Source organism: Felis catus, chromosome E1 (genome assembly GCF_018350175.1).
Source record: "Felis catus isolate Fca126 chromosome E1, F.catus_Fca126_mat1.0, whole genome shotgun sequence".
In the NCBI taxonomy this organism is placed as follows: domain Eukaryota; kingdom Metazoa; phylum Chordata; class Mammalia; order Carnivora; family Felidae; genus Felis; species Felis catus.
In genome coordinates this window covers 34,335,677-34,347,655 of record NC_058381.1, presented here as the reverse complement: position 1 = coordinate 34,347,655, position 11,979 = coordinate 34,335,677, and the positions used below count along the sequence as shown (strand labels likewise).

Sequence of the window (11,979 nt, the reverse complement as noted above, 5' to 3'; positions counted from 1 at the left end):
TTCCTTCCTTCCTTCTTTTAATTTTAATGTTTATTTATTTTTGAGAGAGAGACAGAACATGAGCAGGGTAGGGACAGAGAGACAGGGAGACAGAATCCAAACCAGGTTCCAGACTCTGAGCCATCAGCACAGAACCTGATGCAGGGCTCGAACCCATGAACCATGAGATCATGACCTGAGCTGAAGTTGGACGCTTAACCAACTGAGCCACCCACGCACCTCAGGAGCTACCACTTTTCTATTTCATACTCAAGGCTGATCCAAATGCAGAGCACCTTCCCTTGCACCAGCTGGGACCAGGAACATCCTTGTCCTTTCCTCCCCATATCTCCCCTGACACCAAAGCTACGGTTTCCCTTCTTATTCCCTGAGATCTTCACCTTCACTGCAGTTATACCTCTTCCCCTGGCAGCCAGCCAAACCATACCTTTGAGATGCCACCTGGGTATATCTGAATGGGAACAAGAGGGCTTGATGTCTGCATTCCTGTTCTTGAAGAAAGCCCTCATGGGGAGAGATTTGGCGATCCTATCCATGGCATGTTGACTTGCGATGTGCCTTCACAGCCATGGAGCTTTGAATATACACAGTATATCTGGCACATTCTCATCTGAACTGAGAAATCCCATTTCTATTATTTTGCCACTTACTTTTCTGTAAGTCCAAGAATCTGCTAACAGAGAAAAGCTATTTATTGGAGAGAGAGCCCACTAGGAGAAAAATGAAAGGTACTTGATAAAGTATTTCATGATTTAGAAGAACATATTTATAATTTCCACCCTTGAAAGAGATGTTAAGGTTACAGCAGATTTGTCCTAACCACATCTCCTCACACAGAGACTGGTGCAGGTAACTTGTAATAAGACCAGGCAAGGAGATGAGATATTAACTGAAAATAATTGGAAGGTCTACGCGAACCATGGAACAAAGGTCACCGAGACATCTCTGGCTTCTCCACCCACATGCTAATGGATGAGTTTTGTGGGATTTAATTTAATTGAACCAGTCAGAATTGAAACTGCTGAAAACCTGCTGCTTCTATTTATTCTCTGGGTTTCTATGGAGAGATGAGCTCTGAGTGGTGATTCTTCTCAAGAGGGCCATATGAGGAAAATAGTTCCCTGGTGGTCTGGGAGGACTTGGACTTGGGTGGAGTAGGCAGCTGCGTTCAAAGGGTGATTTGAGGGGTGCTGTGTGGTGATGGGAAGGGGAGGAAAACAATTTATGTCCCCTTGAGTTTTGTTAATAATAATGAGAATAATAAAATAATAATCGCTCATACTTTTTAAAAAGTACCTACTGGGTTCTCTCACTGTCTTGCTTAATTCTCAGATGATCTAGAAGTGTTTTTCCCATTTTACTAACTGCAGCTTAGAAAAATCAAGTGAGTTGTTTGAGGTCACACAACTGGTAAGAGACAGTGCCCAAATTTGAAAATAGGTCATGTGATTCTATAACTTTTGCTTTTCAACGTTTTTTTGTTTTTTTTTTGTTTTTTGTTTTTTTTTATTTTTGGGACAGAGAGAGACAGAGCATGAACGGGGGAAGGGCAGAGAGAGAGGGAGACACAGAATCGGAAACAGGCTCCAGGCTCCGAGCCATCAGCCCAGAGCCTGATGCGGGGCTCGAACTCCCGGACCGTGAGATCGTGACCTGGCTGAAGTCGGACGCTTAACCGACTGCGCCACCCAGGCGCCCCAACTTTTGCTTTTAATGTCTATGTTATATAGCCATAGATGTAGGAATCCAAATTAAGGGAGGAGAAAGCACAGAAGGACAACAAATTGACCGTAGGGGATCAGATTGAATCGACTACAAGGTGGTCAGTCATCATTTTGGACTCTCTGAATACACTGGTGGACAGGTGTGTAAGTCTCAGAGTCAAGGAGCTTCTTCTAGGGGCTTGCAGTATTTCACTACCCTCTCCCACCACTTGACATCATGAGCAGCCTGGAAAATGTATTTTCTTTAGCGGTCATGGCTCAGGATTCCTGAGTTGTCCACTTTTTTTTCTTATGAATCAGGAAGACATGAGAACTAAAGCATCTTGAAAGGAGTGTTTGACCATTCTGGGTCAGAGGGAGGCCCGGTATCATGTGGACTCAGACAGGGTAGCCAGAGGCAGCCTGGCAACATCACAGAAGCAACATCATATCCAGGAAGGTTTTAAGTCTGAAGAGGGAGGAGAGAAAGAACAATGAGGTCAGGAGGACTTGGGATTTGGAGGAGGTTGGGATGGGGTGTGGGTGGAATAGGCAGTTCTGAGGTATGAATGGGCAGTGGATGTGAAGGATGTGCCTTTGACGGTATTGGCTGCATGCCATGGGAGACGGGATTGCTCCCTTAAAGGGCTGAGTGGGTGGACAGGGTCCAGGACAATGCCTTAAACACAACATTAATTATGCCTGCTAACTGTACGGTGTTTTAAAATTTCCCAAATAATTCCATGCAGTATATTTGCTGCATTAAACTGAATGAAGGGAGATCTTTGTTTTAAGTTATTACTCGAAAGTTCTCACGTGTCCATGCCCATTATGATAATTCTGGAAGAAGTCACTGACTCTGATGAGGTTTGTCACACACCTCAACTTCAACTTTTGCAGGAGCTTATTATCGTGAAACAAAATGGCAGCAGGCGTGTTCCTGTAACTGCGCTGGAGAAAGCCTACAGTCCAGAGAACCACAGAGGAACACACTAAGGCTGTCTGCTTCTTGGTGAGAGATAGCGAGCAGGCTAGAGTTCAGAACTACCTTTGATGTAAAAGGGAGATAAGAACTTCCTGGCACAGGTAGTCAACGGAGGGACAATCCCTGTCGCTGGTGACCTCTTTCATCTCTAACTCCACCAGCCTTTCCTCTGGTACTCTCTCTCTGTCTATGTCGAAGTAGAAATTCCTTGTTTTGGGCCCACACAGGCCCTTTCCTTCTTTTGGTAACAGGACCCAGAATTTCCTTTGGGCAATCCTTCTCTCCCACTTTCAAGCACTCAAGCCATGGCTTTGGATGATGATAGCTCCATTGTGGCTTTGGAAGTGGGTCATGCAGCCACACCTGGACAATCAGACTACTGAATTCTTCTAGCTCCAGTGATTGGTTCAGGGATGGGCATGTGACCAGAATGTAGCGGGTACCTCACAGGCGAGAGGTACTCTCCGTTGCCTTGCGCCGTGATGGTGCGAGGGTGGGAGACTCTAGAGGCCAGTAGCCACCTTGTCCTGTGAGGAGAGATGGACTATTCAGAAGGGCTTAGATGAAAAGAGGCTAAAGTCAGGACTATTTACAGAAGCGTTGGCGAGGTGTGGGGGTGGAGGATTAAGGAAACTGAGAAAGCACAGTGATTTACCCAGGGACCAGCAACAGTGGGGAGCTATTGGTAGCCTTAGTACTGAAGGGGTGACACAAGGGAGCAGTGTTATCAGAACCTGACCAGAGCTGGAGCCAGGGAACAGGGAATCAGTCGCTGCCAGACTGACAAGGCAGAGAGGAAGTGGGGATGGGCTGGGCGGAAGTAAATACTCTGACCTCACCCCCCTCAAGCCCTCCAGTCTCTTCTGCTGGTACTTGCATTGGCTGGGCACAATCAAAGAACGAGATCGAGCCCAGGCCAGCCTCCTGGATGCAGAGCAGGGGAGAGAAGGGCAGAGAACAGATCTGGGGTGGGGGCGGTAAATGGAGAAAACCCACACAAAGATGTTCTTGATGGTTTATTAGTTAGGATAAACCCTTTTGCTTTAGCTGGGGTTGGGTGGCTGATCTCTCATTTGTACTGGACAGTCCCATGTGTAGCATGAAGCATACTAGTTAACTATTGTTGTTAGTGGTTACATAGTCCTCCCATCTCCCTGCACCTCCCCTCTCCTCCCCCCCATCCATGGTTTTGCTTTGCATGGTTTCAGTTACCTGTGGTCAGCTGTGGTCCAGAAGCAGATGAACCTCCTTCTGACGTATTGTCAGAAGAGCAGAAATAGCCTAATGCTACATCACAAAGCCTCATCATCCAGCTCACTTTTTGTCCTCAGGCAGCATTTTATCTTCTGACTCCATCACAGGAAAAAGGGTGAGTACAGTATAATAAGATCTTTTGAGAGTGAGGGAGACCACATACCCATAATTTTTCTTACAGTATATTGTTATAATAATTCTATTTGATTATTACTCATTGTTGTTACTCTCTTATTGTGCCTAATTTAGAAATTAAACTTCATCATAGGTATGCATGCATAGGAAAACACTTAGTATTGATAGGGTTTGGTACTCTCCATGGTTTCAGGAATCTACTGGGGGTCTTGGAACATATCCCTCCTGGATAAAGGGGGCTACTGAATGTTTCGTCTTCCCTACTGTATTCTCAGTGACATGTCTGGCCCAAAGTAGATGCTCCGTGAATGCGTGCTGAAGCAAATCAAACGGAATCCTAGGGCAGAGGGATGAGTTTATGCAAAGTCACAAGGCACCCCCGCCGTGGCACACCTCCATGTCAGTAAATGTGGGTGTTAGAGTGGGTGGCACTTAGTTGCAAGGTAGGAAGACATCCTGGGCTGCTTCACCCCTGCTGTGAAAGCAGAGAAGACTTCAGCTCCTTGAAGAAGAGTTTGGGCAAGAGCGTAGGAGGGTGGGAGGGGGCAAAGAGAAGAGCATCTGTGTTCCAGGCTTTGGCGGGGGGGCGGGGGGTGTGTGTGTGGAGGATTGTAATTCAGCCACATGGACTCTGATGGGCAGTACAGCCGAGAGGGAATTTCACCGGGACAGTGAAGTGTTCACTAAGAAGAATTGGAGCAGCGCTTCCATGTTAAAAGAGGCTACAGAAATCATCTGATAGAATCCCCAACATGTGAACTGTAAGGGTGGGATTGGGGTGGGTGGGCAGGAGGAATGACTCCCAAGTGCCCGCATAAAGTTGATGGTGCTAATACCTCAGGAGCAAAAGAAATTGCAAGCCACGGTGAAAAAAAGTGAAGGGAGGGTTCTGATTGGCCTAGCTGGCTCTGATATCTGTCCGTTCTACCAATCACAGAGGCCAGGAGATTGCAAGTTTCTTTCTGAGCCAGTTACCAGAACAGGTGGGGGAAAGGGAGCTAGGAAGACACAAACTATACGTGTTCTGATATTTTGAACCATTTCAGTCAGTCGGGAGCCAGTATGTGTATCTTGTTTTTTTTGCAGATAGCATTGCTGAGATTGCATACCAGAGGGAGTAGTCTGGGGTTTTAAGGGACCGTGAAATGCTACAGGCAAGAAACATGTGGAATATTCTAAGACAGTTCGTTGGAAACAGGAAGGAACACAGTCAAACCCTGAATGCGTTTTGGGCATTCAAATAAGTATGCTTAAGGCAATGTTTCGCCAAGTGTGGTTGGGGGATCCCCCGGGGGACTCTGAGACCATTTCCGTGGGTCCTCATGGTCAAAATCATTTTATAATAATATAGGATGCTATTTGCTTCTTTCACTCCCGTGCTGTCACGAATGTACAGTGGAGAAGGAGAGCGAGATGTTCCGGGGACTGTGTGGCTTGTGATAATGCTACCCATTGAATGCAGAAGCAGGGATGAGAATCCTGTTCTTCTATGAAGCCACACATCAAAGAAATCTGCAGGAATGTAAAACAGGGCCCCTCTTCCCTGTTTTTTTGTTTCCTTGTTGAAAGTGGTTACTTTACATAAAAATGAATTATTTAGGGGCGCCTGGGTGGCTCAGTCGGTTGAGCGTTGGACTTCAGCTCAGGTCATGATCTCGCGGTTTGTGGGTTCCAGCCCCGCGTCCGGCTCTGTGCTGACAGCTCAGAGCCTGGAGCCTGCTTCAGATTCTGTGTCTCCTTCTCTCTCTGTCCCAACCCACTTGTGCTCTGTCTCTAAAAAATAAATAAATGTAAAAAAATTTTTTTTTATTTTTTATTTTTTTTATATGAAATTTATTGACAAATTGGTTTCCATACAACACCCAGTGCTCATCCCAAAAGGTGCCCTGCTCAATACCCATCACCCACCCTCTCCTCCCTCCCACCCCCCATCAACCCTCAGTTTGTTCTCAGTTTTTAACAGTCTCTTATGCTTTGGCTCTCTCCCACTCTAACCTCTTTTTTTTTTTTTTCCTTCCCCTCCCCCATGGGTTCTTGTTAAGTTTCTCAGGATCCACATAAGAGTGAAACCATATGGTATCTGTCTTTCTCTGTATGGCTTATTTCACTTAGCATCACACTCTCCAGTTCCATCCACGTTGCTACAAAAGGCCATATTTCATTTTTTCTCATTGCCACGTAGTACTCCATTGTGTATATAAACCACAATTTCTTTATCCATTCATCAGTTGATGGACATTTAGGCTCTTTCCATAATTTGGCTATTGTTGAGAGTGCTGCTATGAACATTGGGGTACAAGTGGCCCTATGCATCAGTACTCCTGTATCCCTTGGATAAATTCCTAGCAGTGCTATTGCTGGGTCATAGGGTAGGTCTATTTTTAATTTTCTGAGGAACCTCCACACTGCTTTCCAGAGCGGCTGCACCAATTTGCATTCCCATCAACAGTGCAAGAGGGTTCCCTTTTCTCCACATCCTCTCCAGCATCTATAGTCTCCTGATTTGTTCATTTTGGCCACTCTGACTGGCGTGAGGTGATACCTGAGTGTGGTTTTGATTTGTATTTCCCTGATAAGGAGCGACGCTGAACATCTTTTCATGTGCCTGTTGGCCATCCAGATGTCTTCTTTAGAGAAGTGTCTATTCATGTTTTCTGCCCATTTCTTCACTGGGTTATTTGTTTTTCGGGTGTGGAGTTTGGTGAGCTCTTTATAGATTTTGGATACTAGCCCTTTGTCCGATATGTCATTTGCGAATATCTTTTCCCATTCCGTTGGTTGCCTTTTAGTTTTGTTGGTTGTTTCCTTTGCTGTGCAGAAGCTTTTTATCTTCATAACGTCCCAGTAATTCACTTTTGCTTTTAATTCCCTTGCCTTTGGATGTGTTGAGTAAGAGATTGCTACAGCTGAGGTCAGAGAGGTCTTTTCCTGCTTTCTCCTCTAAGATTTTGATGGTTTCCTGTCTCACATTTAGGTCCATTTTGAGTTTATTTTTGTGAATGGTGTGAGAAAGTGGTCTAGTTTCAACCTTCTGCATGTTGCTGTCCAGTTCTCCCAGCACCATTTGTTAAAGAGGCTGTCTTTTTTCCATTGGATGTTCTTTCCTGCTTTGTCAAAGATGAGTTGGCCATACGTTTGTGGGTCTAGTTCTGGGGTTTCTATTCTATTCCATTGGTCTATGTGTCTGTTTTTGTGCCAAAAAAATTTTTTTTTAATGAATTATTTATGTTAACCATGCAGTGGGTTCCTTGTTGTTATTGTTGAGATTAGTTGATCTATAAATATATATATATTTTTTAATTCTTGGTTTTAATGTCTCATATGGTAAGTGTTAATAGATATAACCCACGGAAACAAAAACTCTTTGGAGTCCTCGTCAATTTTTAACAGTGTAAAGGGGTTCTGGGACCAAAAAGTTTAAGAGTCATTCGCTTAAATTGGCATTAAATCCCTGGTAATGAACAGGGGAGGGGAACACATGCTTTTCCAGCTCGCATTTTTGTTGCTGGTTTGTTGTGATACTGAGGTTACCCTGAACGAATACCTGTCATCCTGTGGAGATAGTCCCATGCAGGGAGGAGTGGAAGGATCACATATGGAATTTAGTCAGCCTATTTTGTCTTTAGCTTCCCGTTCCTTTGGGGGAAGGATCACGATCAAATTACTTACTGTTTCTGAACTGCAGTTTCTCATGGCTAAAATGTGGATGGTAACAGCTGCTCATCTCACTGGAATCTCACAAAGATGAAATGAGGTGTTTGCGGAAGCATCTAACCTGTTGCCAGGAATAACAGGTGCTCCATAAATATTAGCCCCCTTTCCTCCCTCTCAAGTGACTCAAAGGATCAGTCAGTTCAGAGTCTCCAAAAAGAATTCTTGGTCTAAGTGGTTCCCAAAGATAGTTCTGCCTGGTGTCTGGCCTTATCTGTTCCCATAAGTCTCTTGCCTCTGAAGAATCAATTCACTGGCTTGTGGGACCTCTTTTTCTTTTTTTTTAAAACAAGGCCAGTGCCACTGCATTGTATTTCCTGGATTTGTGTACTCTTGGTGGATATAGTGAGGCCACAAGGGGAGTTTTACATGTAGCTATATCTTCAGTGGATTTTGCACAGCCACCTCGTCCTCTTCCTTTGCGATCCATTATTGGCCTGGAGGGGAGGGGAAAAGACCCCCAGAAAGTTACCTAGCAACAGTTGAAGTTCAGGTGAAATCTGCTAATTAGATTGGTATGAAGTGTGGTTGGTGAGGGATTGGCTAGCAACCAGCAGCCTCCTGGACCTCACTGCAGATTTTGGTGGAGGGGCAGCCATAGCTTCCAGAAGGGTTCCCCCCAAGTTGCCTGCTCATGGAAGATTTCAACCAAATTCATCCACCCTGACAGTCTTTCTCTGGTTCTCTTCATCTCTTTCTCTCTCCTACCCCATCCCCCTTTCTCTGTTTCTCTTCATCAGTCAATCAACCTGGCAGCTAAAAGAAAGTTGAATTTTGTGGGGGGAACCAACAAGGTCTAGTGGGAAGAGCGTAAGTTCTGGAGCCAAATAAATACGGATTCCAAACCCACTGTGCCACTTAACTGGTTCTGTGGGTTAGATAAGCTGCCTCATCTCTCTGTGTGAGTTTCTTCATCTATGAAATAGGACATAATAGAGCCAGGCTCAGAAAGCTATGTTGGGGTTTAAATTAAATAAGACCCAGACTGCCTGGCACATGGTGATACTCACAAAACATTTCTCACTAAACATTTCTGCCGTGCCCTCTCTTTGCAAATTAGATATTCCCGACTCTGTAGGGGATCAATCAGAAGGATTAAAATATTAGAAATACACGCCTAAGGCATAAACATTACAGAGGAGATACAATAGTTATTCACACACAATACTATATATAAATATATTGGGAACGACTTCTCCCACCTGTTCAAAACTGGACCTTCAGAAGTGGAAAGAGAGAACAATGTATGTTCCAACACTGGTGAAGGTTTTTTTTGTTTGTTTTTGTTTTCGTTTTGCCATCGTGTCCACAGAAGATGCTATCAGATCATGGATCTGCTCACCTCAGAAACAGTAGGATGCTGTAGTAGACGGCAGAGTGGTCCTCAAAGATGCCCACATCTAACCCCCACAAGCTCTGCGTAGGTTTCTTTCCATGGCGAAAGGAATTTTGCAGGTGTGTTGAGTTAAGGAAATTGAGGAAATTATCTTGGATTGTCATCAGGGTCCTGACAAGGGAAAGAGGGAGGCAGGAGAGGAGAGGACAGAAGCTGCTACCGTGCTCATTCTGAAGAAGGAAGGGGTCACAAGTCAAGGAACACCGTGGAGTCTAGAAGCTGGAAAAGGGAACCAATTCTCCCCTACAGCCTCCAAAAGGAATCCAGCTCCCTTAATGACTTTAGCTCAGCGAGAGTCCTTTTGGACTTTCCAATCTCTGGAGCAGTAAGATAATAAATTCATGTTGCTTTTAAGCTAAGTTTACGACAATTTGTCACAGCAGCAAGAGGAAACTAATAAGATGCCTTTGAGAGGCATTTGAGAATTTGAGGGGCTCAGACACCTGGAAGCATGACCCCGCTGGGCTCCCACATCTGCCCTTGACTACTTGAGACAAGTTGATTGTTTTCTCTGAAGTTGTTTTTTAAAGCTGTTTACTGAAGGTATTGGACTAAGCCAGCATCTCTCCTGGGCCCCTTCCGGTGTGACTTTTGTATGGCTCTGTGCTCTGGGAGTGTCTAGCGGAGACAGTTGCGGTGCATAACTAAAAGTGTTGCTAGGTTCTTTGGAGGGCTTGTGTTCATTCAACAAACTGGTTCTTAATAGGTGCCAGGTGCTGTGCTAATTGCCGGGAATATAAAGACAAATAGCCTGTTTCTGCTCTTGCGGAAATCATTGTCCAGTGGGAGAGGGAGACGAGGTAGGACACAGGTGCTGGGGCAGGGGGATTCATGGGTGGGGGGTGGGGGGCTGGGGGCTGGGCTAAGGCACCTGACTGGTGTGAGGGTGGCAGCAAGACTGCCCAGAAGTGGTGAAGGATGGGGCCTGTTTAGCAGGGGTGGGGGGAGGAGGGAGGGTGTGTCCCGTAGAGCCTGTGCAAAGGCAGCGAGGCGGGGCGCTGGCTGCTGGGTTTCCGCAGAGGAAATGCGGCCGGATGAGTGGAGGAGGGTGGTGGGCTCAGGCTGGGGTCGGAGGCCTGGAGGGCCTCACAAGTCACACCAAGGGCACCAGGGAACCAGGAAAAGTTTTCCATGGGGAGTGGCAAGGTATCTTTCATGCGCTGTGGTTATTTTTCACTTCGATATTTTAAAACTAGAGAGAGTATGGGATAAAGAGACTTGCCAACGAATGGCTATTCCATTGCAGATATTAAAAAAAGGGAAGACCTGGAGAAAAATCTTCAAAGCATTAACTCTGGGGCTAACATGCCTGGGTTTAGATCTAGGTTCTGTTGCTTGCTAGCTGTGTGACCTTGGGCAAATTGCTAAGCTCTTTGGTGCCTCAGTTTCCTTGTTTATAAAATGGGATAATAGCAGAATGCTTCAGATGATTACATGAGTATAATAAAATGCTTAGAACACCACCTAGAATGTAGCTAATGTTCTATAAGTCTTTGCTGTTATAATTTCTGATAGGATCTTGCACATTAGAGACCTTTTGAACATGACCCTCAAAAGCATGCTGTTTGGTAGTAAGGGAGGTGGTTCTCTGAGGCCACATCCAAGGGGCCTCGTTACTGCATATGGTAAGGTTACCAGGAAGGTCCTTGTTAAAATAACAATTCTCTTTTAATTCTGTTTGGCAGCAAAGACACCAAGGAGACCATTAAAGTGACACTCTGGGATATTTCAGGAATGTTGTCTGTATCCTGGTGCCCCCAGCTGGACCGGCCTGCCGGGGTAGCCCAAGGCAAAAGCTGTTTGGAGGCCAAGCTTACCTCTGGCCTCCTCTCCTCTCCCTTGAGAGGGTCTGCCAGGCTGTGTGACCTCAGGCAAGGCACTCCACCTCTTTGACGCCTAGCTTCCTCTCCCACAATCAGGGGATAATGATAATATGACTTTACCTAACTCAAAGAACCTGTCCTTCATTGTATTAGTTCCTACTGCTGCATGCCAAGTTATACCAAAATGTAGCGGCCTAAAACAACAAACATTTATTCTCTCTAGGTTTCTACCGGTCAGAAATCTGGACCCAGCTAATTGGATGGCTCCGGCTTCTGGTCTATCATGAGGTTGTCATCAAGCTGGGGACCAAGGCTACAGTCATCTCAAGGCTCAGCTGGGGCTGGATAATCTGCTTCCAAGATTGCTCCCATGCCCTTGGTTCCTGTCTTAATCTGCTAGGGGTGCCGTAACAAAATGGGTGACGTCAACAGCAGAAATTCATTTTCTCACAATTATGAGGGCTACAAGTCTAAGATCAAGGTGCCCGCAGGTCTGCTTTGTTCTGAGGCCTCTCTCCATGGCTTGCAGATAGCTGCTTTCTTGCTGTGTCCTTACATGGCCTTTTCTCTGGGTGCATGTGCGTCCTTGGTGTCCCTCTTTCTTATAAGGACCGCAGTCATATTGGGCTAGCGTTCCACCTTATTATTACTATTTTTTTAATGTTTATTTATTTTCGAGGGAGACAGAGACAGAGTGTGAGCAGAGGAGGGGCAGACACACACACACACACACACACACACACACACAGAATCCAAAGTAGGCTTCAGGCTCTGAGCTGTCAGCACAGGGCCCGGTGAGGGACTCAAACTCACAAACTGCGAGATCATGACCTGAACTGAAGTCCGACGCTTAACCGACTGAGCCACCCAAGCACCCCTCCTATTATTACAATTTAACCTTAATAACCCTTGTTATTTTTTCACCTTAATGACCTCTTTAAAGACCCTGTCTCCACATATAGCCATATATTA

General features: G+C 45.5%; 1 long non-coding RNA gene across 1 annotated transcript; it reads left to right on the top strand.

Moving 5' to 3' along the window:
- The first annotated feature begins 1,653 nt into the window (after positions 1–1,653).
- Positions 1,654–11,729, top strand: LOC123381980. Its single transcript, XR_006589672.1, has 4 exons — positions 1,654–2,202; positions 2,604–2,715; positions 3,897–4,057; positions 11,231–11,729. It is a non-coding gene; the product is annotated as an uncharacterized LOC123381980 (long non-coding RNA).
- The last annotated feature ends 250 nt before the right edge of the window (positions 11,730–11,979 follow it).